The following is a 13,437-nucleotide window of genomic DNA, read 5'->3' on the forward strand; positions in this document are numbered from 1 at the left end:
CAATCTCTCCATCAGCTCTGTACAACGCTCCAATCTTTCCATCACCTCTGTACAACTCTCCAATCTCTCCATCAGCTCTGTACAACTCTCCAATCTTTCCATCACCTCTGTACAACACCCCAATCTCTCCATCACCTCTGTACAAGTCCCCAATCTCTCCATCACCTCTGTACAAGTCCCCAATCTCTCCATCACCTCTGTACAAGTCCCTGTTCTATCTCCATGCCCCAGGCACCTGCCTAAATTGCTGTGTGGGTGATCCAACTCTAATTAAACTGGGTATTAAAGCAAACATGAAGCGGAAAAAGGTATGATATAATGAACTGTATTTGTAGTACAGATAATGAATATAACAGTAGTAGCAAAGAAGAGAGTCTTTTATTTTCAGTTATATAGCCTTTTTTTTTTAAACTAACATTGCATCATATTGTCATAGTTGCAGTTTTAAAACCACACTTTTAAAGCTATAAAACAGAGCAGAAATAAATACCCTTTGAACTTTCCTGCAGTAAAACCTTTTCTCAAGCTGTCTCTCACTGTTTCTTGGCTGTTTAAGTGCTTCAGAAAACAGGACTGCATTGGACCCAGCGGGTCGAATACCATTATCAATAAATGTTAACACCCCTATAACTTCAGTTCCCAAACCACGATGCTTAGGGGTAATATTCGACTCCTCTCCTTTATTCCTCACATTCACTCCCTAACCAGCTCCTGTCATCTCCAACTCAAAAACATATCACACACCTGACCTTTTCTCACTTAGGACACAACTAAAATGTTAATACATGCTTTTATAATATCTCGCCTGGACTATTGCAACATACTACTTTGTGGACTACCAACTAACAGACCGACACCACTGCAATCTCTACTGAACTCTGCTACTTGTCTCATTCATCTTTTTTCCCGCTTTTTCTCTACTGCTCCTCTTAACTTTTAACTCCAACTTACAAAGCTGTCTACAATCTCTCTCCTATGTACATTTCCAGATACCAACCCAACCGCAATCTCAGATCGTCGTGGGGAAATCCAATAGGGAATAATCTGTGCACAAATTAATTACCAAAACCAACACCCTCCTTTGTTATACCAGTTTGAGTGCTAGTTGTGTAATGTTGTCCAGTTTCTGGAGCTCTGCACATCCATGCAGATAGATCATTTGGGTACAGCCTCTGTATGAAAGTGCTGCCATGTCTCCCGCTGTACAGATTGAATGTAAGTATACCTGTGGCTAGCTGCATTCATTGCTTCAATCTGCATTCAAAATCCTTTAGATTAGAATTAGTACATAATTGCATCTGTTCTGCATTCAAGGCATGTATATAGCCCCAGAGGGGCTCTGCCTGCCTCCGTTTGTTTTCATTTTAAGGTGCAGCCTTGAGCGCTGTCATTTGTCTGCCTGCATGACCATCTATTATCCTCCTCTAGAATCACCACCTCAGATTCACGTATACAAGATTTCTCACGTGCTTCACCCCTCCCTCTGCTACAACACATCAGTCAATCCCAAACCTTTGATATCTTTAAACGTGCCCTCAAAACTTACTTTTTCCATCAAGCATACACTCTACCTTAGACCAGTTCACCTGTTGACCTCTGGCCAGTACTTCCTACCAGATAACCTAAAACACACTGCCACTAGGTATGTTATTGTATACTACCCCATCTCTAGTTTCCCCCCTATTACTTTAGATTGTAAGCTCACAAGGGCAGGGCTCACTCAACATTTTGTTACACATTTACATGTAGTCCCCGGTTAACAAACGAGATAAGTCCTGTAGGCCCATTCTTAACCTGAATCCGTCCTTAAGTCGGAACGCTGTGCTATCTGTCCCCTGTGCGTCCAGTGTCCCCCCTCGGTGTCATCTCTGCCCCCCTCTGTGTCTCCTTGTGCCTCCCATGCCCCTTTTCCTAATGCAGAGTATGCGCAGCAAAAGCTACTACAAGTCCTACCTATTCCATGGCGGCTCCGAGCCAATCAGCAACGTCCTCTCTCCCTTCACCATTCCTCCCAGCGGCTTCACTAGTAGCGTTGCATAATGACGCAATCACAAGGAGCCGCGGGGTCTCCTTTTGATTGCGTCATTACGCGATGCTAGGGAAGCTGCTGGGAAGAGCATTGAGGGGAGCGCGTACTCTGCATTAGGAAAGGGGACACAAGAGGTAGTCCCCGGGCGGTGTGACGTCATCGCAGCAGGTCGACGGGCATTCGTATCGGCGGGTCGTTCGCAAGTCGGGCGTTCGTAACCCGGGCGTTCTTTGTACTGATCCTGTATTTTGTACCAGCTCTGTATTTTGTATACTGGTGTATTCCATTGTCTGTATTATTTTTTTACCCCATGTTTGTTTCTTACTTTGTACAGCGCTATGGAATATGTTGGTGCTTTATAAATTAATAATAATAATAATATCATAAGTTTATTTTTGCTTCGGGTTTGCTTTCAGGGATATTCATAAAAGTAATATTTGGGGAGAAAGGTAGAGGGTTAGTGGTTTGGAAGATCAGTATCTGGTGAGAACAGCAAGTGTCCGGCATATATTTGCTGCCCAAAGCTCATCAGTTAGCAGTCAGCTGTCTCTCGGATGCTGGCAGATACTAATAGCCGGTATCATCTAATAGGATCACAGCATCCTCTGGAGCCAAAATAATCAAAAGAAATCCGTCAAGCTCTTATTTCCTGCACCGCTTCTCTAATGTCCGCAAGCGCCTACAGATCAAGAGTTTTTGGAAACAAGATCAAGAGTTTTTGGAAATACAGATCTGTCGCAAGGAACCCTTTATCTAAAATACTAAATATCATTTTTGAGACAAATGCAGGTTCAACTTAAAAAGTGGAACATAAAAACGCTATATCTGTTCCATGGGCACCTTAATGAGTATTTCTGAACACACTCTGGCCATTTTGTTGCCTAAGGCAAGACAGCTGTTGCCTGAACCCCCCACCTCCTTCCCCCATCTTATGAATAGGGAGTCTGTAGCCTACTGTGGCCATACATCAGGCAACTTAACGGACGATCAACCATTTGTTATTATATTCAGTGGTGCTGTACAAAGTAAAGAAATGGACATGGGGTACATAATAATACAGACAAATGGTATACACTAATAAACCTAATATAAAAAATAGAGAATTGGTGACAAAAGTGCAGAATTGATACAAAATTGGTAATTACAGTGACAAAAGTAAAATTTTCAAAACACAAAAGGAGAGAGAGCCCTGCCCTTGTGAGCTCAGCTTACAGTCTAAAGGAACATCCGATTTGATTATTATAAATCGAATGAAAAGCTGTGCCATCAACAGCAAGCCCCATCAACGATGCAAGAATGGATCGGACATGCCGGAAGATGTACGCCCAACATGCTCGATCGGGTGTGTGGCGGTAATGGCGTGCCATATCGGGACAAGCGGGAATGATCCCTGTTGCTGTCCCCCAGCAGTGGACTTTACCAGTCTGTGTCCACCACTGGCTCTGGTGGGCTCCCTTCAACATCCGCATACACCCGCCCCACGTGGTTGCTGACATAACGTGAGCAGGTGAGTGATGTCACACTTGCGCCTCACGTATACACCAGCAACAAGAGGGGTGTGTATGTGGATTGCGGACAGAGCCTGGGGCCAGCAGCGGACGAACGAATGATAATCGGCGGTGCAAGAGCTGGTGCTAGCATCTCTGAAATGACAATTCTTTTAGGATTTTTTCGCCCAACAGTATCTCCGGTATTTACAGGGTGGCAGTTCAAGTGAGAAGGACTATTCCGGTAAAAAAAAAGGCTGGTGAACAAGAGAGGTGAAAGGCAAGCAGCACACAGAGTCCGCAGCAACAGAAGGGCAACAACATGACAAATTACAGCTAAATACAATGCAGGTGCATGAAAAGCATATCCCAACGTACAACAAGATAGACTTTGCAAAGGATGGGCTTTGGCAGAAGGAGACCATCAAGAGTGCCTTTGGTATCACAGAAAAATCTGAAAAGACACCTGTTGTGGGCCCATTGCCACCGTGCTCAATCTGTCTCAAATTGGTTTGAGAAACATCAGTGAGTTTAACCTGCTTCCATGGCCAGCTCAGTCCCCTGACCTCAATCCTATTAAGCATTTGTGGGACAAAGTCAAAAGATCACTTCAAAGCTTGGAAACGCCACCATCCAATCTGACCCAACTTAGAGCTGCCGTTATGTCAGCATGGGCCGACATTCCTCAGCAACGGTATCAGCATCTTGTTCAGTCCATGCCAAGAAGACTATCGGCTGTGATCAGAGCTGAAGGTTGATTAACTTGTTATTAGAGGGTGTTTTGGGCCACTCGTAAATATCTTGTCATGTTCCAAGCAGTTCCTATGAACAGTCACTGGCAGCACTTGGTTGGTGCCCTGTTAACCCATCGATAGACACAGTCAAGTGCACCATTTTGCAATTGACTTGCAGCAAATGTAATACAGGTTGAAATCGAGCCAATCAAAATCTGTAAAAAGAGCTTGTTTGTCCCAATTCTCAGCTTCGTATAATCTGCATGCAAGCTGAACACATTAGTGTCCCCATCTTCTAACAAAGACCTCTGTCAGTCAGCTGAACACAAGTTCATGTTGACTGATTGGAGGTCTATGGGTACCCAATGGATAAATCGGTTACTAAAGATACCAGATTTTCTTTATAGTAAAATCTAAAGCTGGCCATACATGCATAGATTTTCTTCCAGATGATTTTATCACACTGTTTCAATACATTTTGGGTGATTTATCACAAGAAAGGGACAGAGATCTCACTTAAGGGACAACTGAAGTGATAGGTATATGGAGGCTGCCATATTTATTTCCTTTTAAACAATACCAGTTGCCTGGCTGTCCTGCTGACCTATTTGGCTGCAGCAGACAGCCAGGCAACTGGTATTGCTTAAAAGGAAATAAATACGGTGGTCCTTTTATGGGATGTGGGGGGGGGGGGGGGGGAGGTGAGCGTTAGTATTGACAGGTACATACAACTGTACAGCATTGAGAAGGTACAAAGTTACCGGTTCGATGATATCTTTATTATATTTCCACTACACTCCAATCACACCTAAGTGGACAAGGTGGGTGAATACTATGCTCGCGCAGGCGCAGTACAGAGCCGCCCATCTTTGAGAGCACTCTGGCTCCCCAAAGCCTTCTTCGGACGGGGAAAGCAGTATTTGACTAATTTAGTCAAATACTGCTACCGGGGGAGCCAGGGCTGCAACGCGGGGACCGTGGGAGGAGCAGTAAGGCTCTATAGGACCCAGAGCCTTCCCCTTCCATAGGTAAGTATCTGCACCATTTTTTTTAAATGTGGTTCCCATTATCTTGACTGCATGTTTATTCCAGGTGAAACTCAAATCTGTCTCATGGGCAACTGGCAAAAAATTGGCAGCCTCCATATTTCTCTCACTTCATGTAAAACTGAAGCAAGAAAAAAGTTAGGATCGTCTTCACCTTGCATAGGTGAGTATCTATTAAGCCTTAGCTATTCTCTCGTGTCCTTGTCCCAGCACTGTCACCTGCATTTTATGCATTCAACCAACTGGTCAAACACGCCTTCGGAGACCCTAAAGGTGGCCACTACTGATCCAACCTTTTTCATCCAATATTACCAAAGGGTAATTTGAAGTCCCTTATTTTATATAGAAATGATTGGACACGTGGCTGGATAGTGGTTATGAACTATACCTCTGACACAGCAGACCATGGTTCAAATCTCAGCTCTCCCTGTTCAGTAAGCCAGCACCTATTCAGTAGGAGACCTTGGGCAATACTCCCTAACACTGCTACTGCCTATAGAGAGTGTGCTAGTGGCAGCAGCTTTGCTGCTTTGAGTCCACCAGGAGAAAAGTGTGATAGAGAAGCTCTGTGTCTTGTCTTGGATGAGAACGCTTGGATCATTAGTGGCCACCTATAGAAGGCTTCTGGAGTGATTGTGCTCCTGAAGACGGGCGGCTTTTACTGCGCATGCACAAGCGCGCAGCCATGAATGTACAGTATTGAGCTGCCCGTCTGCAGGAGCACTCCGGGACACAATCGCTCCCAAAGCCTTCCGATGGCTTCCGCGACAAGTTCAAATAGCGGACAGCAGGGGGAAACAGGACACCGAGAGAGGACTGGGAACGCTCCATAGCAGTGATGGCTAACCTTGGCACTCCAGCTGTGACAAAACTACAAACCCCATCATGCCTCTGCCTCCCCAAGTAGAGTATTGCAATGCCTCATGGGACTTGTTGTTCCACCACAGCTGGAGTGCCAAGGTTAGCCGTCACTGCTCTATTGGATGCAGAGCTTTCCCTCTTCATAGCCTTTGTTATTCTCACTACAGATTTGCTTTCAGTACACCTGTAAATGATCCTGAATTCATCCCACACATACAACTTCTCAGAGCAGCTTTTTATGCAGTCATCAGCGGAGATGGAGAGCTGCTCCCAAAGCAACCAATGGAATTCCAGTCCTGATTACAGATCAACGAGATGCTAGTAATAATAAAAGTTCAAACTGCATGCAGCTGTGAACTGGGACAATCAAAAGTATAGGTTGGAAGTGGATAGGACCAGGCCGATTCTCAGATGCGTACAATTTGCATGTAAGCTAGAATTATGCCAACTTACTGACCATTTGTAGTTTCCACAGATATGTTTACAGCATACCTGAAGCGAATATTGGATTGATAATAAAAAAAAAGAAGAAATAGGATTCTTTCCTCAATAGTGGGAATCCTTTAGATCAGGGATGTCAAACTCGAGGCCCGGGGGCCGAATGCGGCCCTCCTTGCCATTTTATGTTGTCCTCGAGAGCTTCAAATGTGCATCCAAATGTGCATCATTGTAAGACACAGAGCTTCTCTATCACACTTTTCTCCTGGTGGACTCAAAGCAGCAAAGCTGCTGCCACTAGCACACACTCTATAGGCAGTAGAAGTGTTAGGGAGTCTTGCCCAAGGTCTCCTACTGAATAGGTGCTGGCTTACTGAACAGGGAGAGCCGATTAGAAAAGCGCTTTACAAAAAATCCCTAACGCGCAGGTAATCTTAAAAAAAAATAATCACGCACAAAATTGCAAAACACTGGCGTCAACGATAGGGATTTATAATGTGAGCAAGGCCTAAAAGAATGACAGTACACTGCTTTCCTATCTAGAGTTAAAAACACTGCCAGTTTGAGCCTGCATGTAGCAACAACCCACAGGATCCCCTAGCAAAATTAACATGGGGCTCCTCCGAGATCCAAACCCCCTTGTGTGGCTAGTAAAACACACATACACACCTTTCCCCAGGTACCCTCTTCCCACATTCCAGAGTAGTGCAGCAGAGCAGTGTAATATTTACCTGCTCCAACGATGCATTGGAGTCTCTACTGTTCTGCCCAGCAGCTGCATGCTGCTGGGCAGCACACACCTCCACGCCTCCAGCTTCCGATCACATGACATGCATTCAGAGCCAGAGCTATGCAGCATAGAGCATGTGGCTATCAGGAAAGTTCAAAAGAACCGCTGGAGCAGGCAAATATTAAACTGCTGCACGGGGTTCTGCTCCTTTTGCAGAGTAGCCCATACAGTCGCAATTGTTACACCACCTTGTTTGAGACAATAAATGTTAGCTCTTTATAAACAATTTGGCCTACAACTTAGAATAGACAGTCACCAAGCAGCTAGGGGTGACCCAAACCACTGGGAGTGTATAGGGGGGTTAAAAGAGACCAAAAAGCCCTCATACTAAAAATAAATGCTTAGTGGGGTTTGCCTTCTTAAAACTGAAGGAAACTTGCAATGATTCAGCTTTAAGTGAAGATCTGTGGTTACCCACAATGCACCACTACTGAATATGCAAATTATCTATTTATGCCCCTAAGCCAGGCTTACATACAGAACCCGCTGGTGTATAGCAAGCCTATAGCTTAAAATTTTACAGAGCCACATCAACCCTAAAGGTGCGTACACACATGCGACTATAGTCGTTTGTAACGATCGTTCCCCAATCTTTACCAACGACGATCGTTACAAAAAACGAACCACCGACTATTAAGGCAAACGACGAACGAGCCAAATCGCTACAAAAGAAAGTTCTGTCTCGGCGGATTTTAACCAACGACGATCGTTTACAAAAGTAGTACATCGTTGGAAACGATCGTTCGTACTAGGCTTGACATGCGCATTTCACTATTTCTTCGTGAAACTTCTCATTTTTATGCGCAGGCGCAATAGTTGCTTTTTTGATGTAACGTTCGTTCTAACGATCAGATCGTTACACACCTTTTAAAACTAACTTTACTTAGGTCGTTCTTTCATCAATTAAAAGTTCGTTCGTCGTTCTCAACGAACGATCGTTGTCGCATGTGTGTACGTAGCATTAGTCTAAGCTCAACTTAGACTAGGTTTTATATTTTGGCCCCATATGTGATCGAGTTTGACACTCTAGATAGACGAGAGTGACAGCACAAAGCGACTGCAGGGGGCTGGAAGAAGCTCCAGGAAAGTTACACTGCTTTTTTTCCCTTTAAAGAGGAACGGTCGTGAAAATCTTAAAATTTAAAAACACATACAAATAAGAAGTATGTTTTTTTCCTGAGTAAAATGAGCCATAAATTACTCTTCTCCTATGTTGCTGTCACTTACCGTAGGTAGTAGAAATCTGACATTACCAACAGGTTTTGGGCTAGTCTATCTCTTCATGGGGGATTCTCAGCATGGCCCTTATTCTTTATAAAGACATTCTCTGAAAAGTATTAATACAAAGATGCTGGCCAGCCTCCCTGCTCGCTGCACCCTATTTTGGCAGTTGGGCGAAGCAACTGCCATTCACTAAGTGCTTTTTAAAATAAAGAAAACCCTGAGAGCCCCCATGAGAAGATGGGCTAGTCCAAAATCTGTCGGTAATGTCAGATTTTTTTTTACTACTTACTGTAAGTGACAGCAACATAGGAGAAAAGTAATTTATGGCTCATTTTACTCTGGGAAAAATGTACTTCCTATTTGTGTTTTCAATTTTAAGATTTTCGTGACGGTTCCTCTTTAAAAACCATTAGAGAAAATTAGGGTTAGGGGAGTAGAGGGGATTGGTATTCAGCTTCTGTGTATAAGGTTAGAATAAAGTTCATAAAAGATTAGAGAAGATAGGTTAGGAACTGGTTAAGAGAATGGAGAAAGGGTTATAGGATTAGGTAAAATAGTGAATTACTGCTGGGCATTCGGAAGCAGGTGTGATCGCAAGAAGATTACACAGCACTGCTTTGGCATTTAACCTCCCATAGCCCGGGCTATGCCACGCAGGAGGATTTCTCAGGCCCAGCTGGGCCGATTTGCATAATTTTTTTTTTTTTTGCAACATGCAGCTAGCACTTTGCTATCTACGTGTGCACTCTGATCGCTGCCGCTCTGCGCCGATTACCCGCCGCTCCGCCCCCCCCAGACCCCTTGTGCTGCCTGACGTCGATGACGCCGTGGCGACGGGGGAAGCCCTCCAGGAATTCTTTGAACGGGATTTACTGATTGGAGATCGGAAAGCCCGTTCTGGGCTCGCTACATTATTAAAAAAAATAAAATAAAAATGCTCTGCTGCCGTCCCTGGCGGTTTTTAATAGACCGCCAGGAGGGTTAAAGGACAACTGAAGCGAGAGGAATAAGGAGGCTGCCATATTTCCTTTTAAGCAATACCAGTTGCCTAGCTGTTCTGCTGATCATCTTCCTCTAATAGCCATAGACTCTGAACATGCATGCAGCAGATCAGGTGTTTCTGACATTATTGTAAGATCTGACACGATTAGCTGCATGCTTATTTCTGGTGTGATTCAGACAGTACTGCAGCCAAATAGATCAGCAGGGCTGCCAGGAAACTGATATTGTTTAAAAGGAAATAAATATGGCAGCCTCCTTATTATCCTCACTTCAGTTATGTTTTAAGTAAAAATCAAGTTGCAGAAGAGGCAACAGGGCACCGCAATTCCCACACTAATCGCGGTGCTTTTCAAATCAGTAAGTCATAGCCGATCTGAAAATGTGGAAAAGTACCTTAAAGCGGAATATAACCCAGCATTTCAACTTTGCTCTAAAAGATTATTTACAGTATATTATATGCAACCAGCATTTTTTTTTTACTAGACCAGCATTGGAAGGGTTACACAGGGCTTTAAAGTTCCTTAGATTTCTGCAGACGCATCCGAAGCTGCAATAGAGATACATTTTGTTTACAGAAATGTATCTAAGTGTTGAATGACTCATCTCTCTGACTGAGAAGGAGCTTGGAGGACTGCCAAAGAGTGTGTAACTGTTTATCAATAGATACATAGAATGTAACAATCTGAACTTCTGCATATCTCTCCACGGAACTTGAAACGAAACGTCCGTGTTTAACCCTTCCAATGCTGGTCTAGTAAAAAAAAAAATGCTTTTTGCATATAATATGCTGTAAATAATATTTTAGAGCAAAGTTGAAATGCAGGGTTATATTCCGCTTTAAAAGGGGTTCTGTGGCTGTTTTAAAAAAAGCAAAAGGTGTCACTTTGCCGGGGCTTCTACCGGCCCCTTGCGCTATCAAGTCCCACGTCGTCACGGAAGAATCTTCGGTTCCTCGCCGCGGCTCACCTGCCAATTATTCACCGAACTAGACCAGGCATGGGCAAACTTGGCCCTCCAGCTGTTACGGAACTATAAGTCCCCCAATGCATTTGCCTTTATGAGTCATGACTGTGGCTGACAAGACTCCTGCAATGCATTGTGGGACTTGTAGTTCTGTAACAGCTGGAGGGCCAAGTTTGCCCATGTACGTTAGGCCTCCGAGGAAGAAAGGCTCACCCCAAGCGAAACGGTCGTAAGGCCGTGCACCCACTGGCGCCCACAGTGCCTCCCACACCCAGCAACAAGCACGATAAGTACTACATCTTGTACCACATCTTGTACATGTTGTTCATGGACGTTTTTTTGTCACTGCTGTACACCTGCTGCTTTTATATTAAACTACAGTGCCAGACATCACTACTGTCTCCTCCCATATGTTGGGGCCAAGTTTGCCCATGCCTGAACTAGACGAATGTCCTCACTCGCGTCACCGGGAGCTTACTGCGCAGGTGCAGTATGAAGTTTTCTTGTACTGCGCCTGAGCAGTAAGTTCCCAGAAAAGTGAGTGGGAGCGAGGACATGCGCCTGCGCAGCCACAGTGACATTCGTCTAGTTAGATGAATAATTGGCAGGTGACCCGCGGCGAGGAGCGGACAATGCAGGACTTGATAGCGCAAGGGGCCGGTAGAAGCCCCGGGTAAGTGACACTTTTTGCTTTTTTAAAACAGTCACAGAACCCCTTTGAAGCATCATGAAGGAAGGTAAGGAAGGAGCCACTATAGTATACACAGGACAGAGAAGAGGTTAGGTGCAAGACAGGAAGTGGAGTTTAGGGTTAGGCTAAATATAGGAATCAGAGCTAAGCTACGTCAAGTCGGGACAGCAAAATAAAAATCTAAATCTATGATTATTTGCTCCACCCAAATACTCTACACTGACTGATCTGAGAATTCAACCCGCTCAAGTTTACACCACAGAAAACCCCCGTCAATTGTTTAATTCTCTTCAATAAAAACGAGATGGCCCTCTCAACACTATTTAGGGCTGGTTCACGCGGACGTCTGCGCGGCATCGCGTGATGACGTGCTGCTGCGCAGTCAGGCTTTCAGCCTCCGCGTCGCGTTCGGATGCGGTCGCGTTTTTTCTTCCCCTAGGGGGACATTACCCGTCGTGGTTGGCCGCCCGTAGAAGCTACATGTAGCTTCCAGGGGCACCTCGAACGCAAGCGAAAATCGGGACCCGAACGCCGCATTTGTGTAAACGCGTGCAAAAGCTCGGTGCAACGCGACGTTCCGAACGCTTGCGGTTAACACTCTGCAAGCGTCCATCTGAACCAGCCCGTATACCAACAGAACTGGAGTGTCCAAATACAGAGCTGGTCAACGGTGGTGCTAACAAATCCGGCTTGCAGGCAAATGTAATGCAAATTGTATGCAGCATGGAGTTCCGCCAGTTAAATGTACTTTCAGTTGACTTTGCCTCAAATCCAAAAAGCATACATTTGCGAGAAATTTGTACGCAAGTCAGGATAATTTGCATCTCCCTGACCATCTCCATTAAAGGTCAACTGGAGTGAGAAAAATATGAAGGCTGTCGTATTTATTTCCTTAACAATACCAGTTGCCTGCCAGCCCTGCTGATCTATTTGGCTGCAGTAGTGTCTGATTCACGCCAGAAGCAAGCATGCAGCAAATCTTGTCAGATCTGACCATAATGTCAGAAACAGCCAATCTGCTGCATACTTGTTCAGGGTCTATGGCTAAAAGTATTAGAAGCAGAGAATCAGCAGGATAGCCAGGCATCTGGTTTTGCTTAAAGGGAATCCAAAGTGAGAGGGATATGAAGGCTGCCATATTTATCTCCTTTTAAAATACCAATTGCCTGGCTATCCTGCTGATCCTCTGCCTCTAATACTTTTAGCCATAGACCCTGAACAAGCATGCAGCAGATCAGAACAAGCATGCTTATTCCAAGGTTTTGACTCCTTGTCACTTCTTATGCCAGAAGATCAGCAGGGGCTACCAGGCAACTGGCATTATATACAAGGAAATAAATATGGCAGCCTCCATATCCCTCTCACTTCAGTTGTCCTTTAAATACAGCCAGGCCAAAATTATTTACGTTTAAAAACAAAACATACATACATATCTCCCAGTATACAATCTGCAAAGCAAAACATATTTTAGGGGAAAAGGAAATCGAAAAATAAAAATTATACACAAAACAGAAAAAAATAAAATTCACATCTAAAGTTTACGTTTTATGTATAGGTTTGGCAGTATAACAATGCATAAGTTACTGCGTAGATACTGTGATTTTCGCCTTCAATATTAGGCTGCCTTGTCTCAGTTTCATTTTATGCCCCTAAAATGCCAACTACCCCCACAATGCTTTTTGGCACAGAAATGCCCTCACCAATGTATGTGCCGGCAGCATGCATCCCCCAGAAATCACCTCACAGCTTCCCCACCACAGAACCAGATGCGTGTTTGCATGCCATGTATTCTTGTGTTGCCACGGCAGTGTAATGACGCGCATGGCGCGATCAGGCGACAAGCTGGCGCAAAACATCTACACTTGTGGAAATTGCAATTTAATAGAACCGTGCTCTGAGAATTGCCCTGAGAACAGCTCCTCATGACGCTTGGCTTGCCGGAGGCCTGTATTCTCCCCCCCCCCCCCGTAATGGTTTGACAGGGGTGAATTCAGGTAACAGCTCCCCGGCGGTGGGGGTAGATTGCCAGTCTCTCTACTGGGAGGCTGCCCGGGTCACCCTAATTAAACGCTCCCTGGAGCACGCTGAGGGAGCGCAGACAAGCAGCCCGGGGAACGAACGCATCATTCCTGGCGGCATCCTGTTGTGCCGTCTCTATAGCGTACACCGCAG

The 13,437-nt window shown here is 44.8% G+C and overlaps 1 protein-coding gene across 6 annotated transcripts in view; it reads right to left on the reverse strand.

Annotated features, from left to right (window-relative positions):
• The window catches only part of GATAD2B (GATA zinc finger domain containing 2B), an 82,773-nt gene that overhangs the window by 38,783 nt on the left and 30,553 nt on the right, over nt 1-13,437 (reverse strand). The gene's annotated exons all lie outside the window — the stretch shown is intronic.

The sequence above is a fragment of the Hyperolius riggenbachi genome, chromosome 9 (genome assembly GCF_040937935.1).
Source record: "Hyperolius riggenbachi isolate aHypRig1 chromosome 9, aHypRig1.pri, whole genome shotgun sequence".
Lineage (NCBI taxonomy): Eukaryota > Metazoa > Chordata > Amphibia > Anura > Hyperoliidae > Hyperolius > Hyperolius riggenbachi.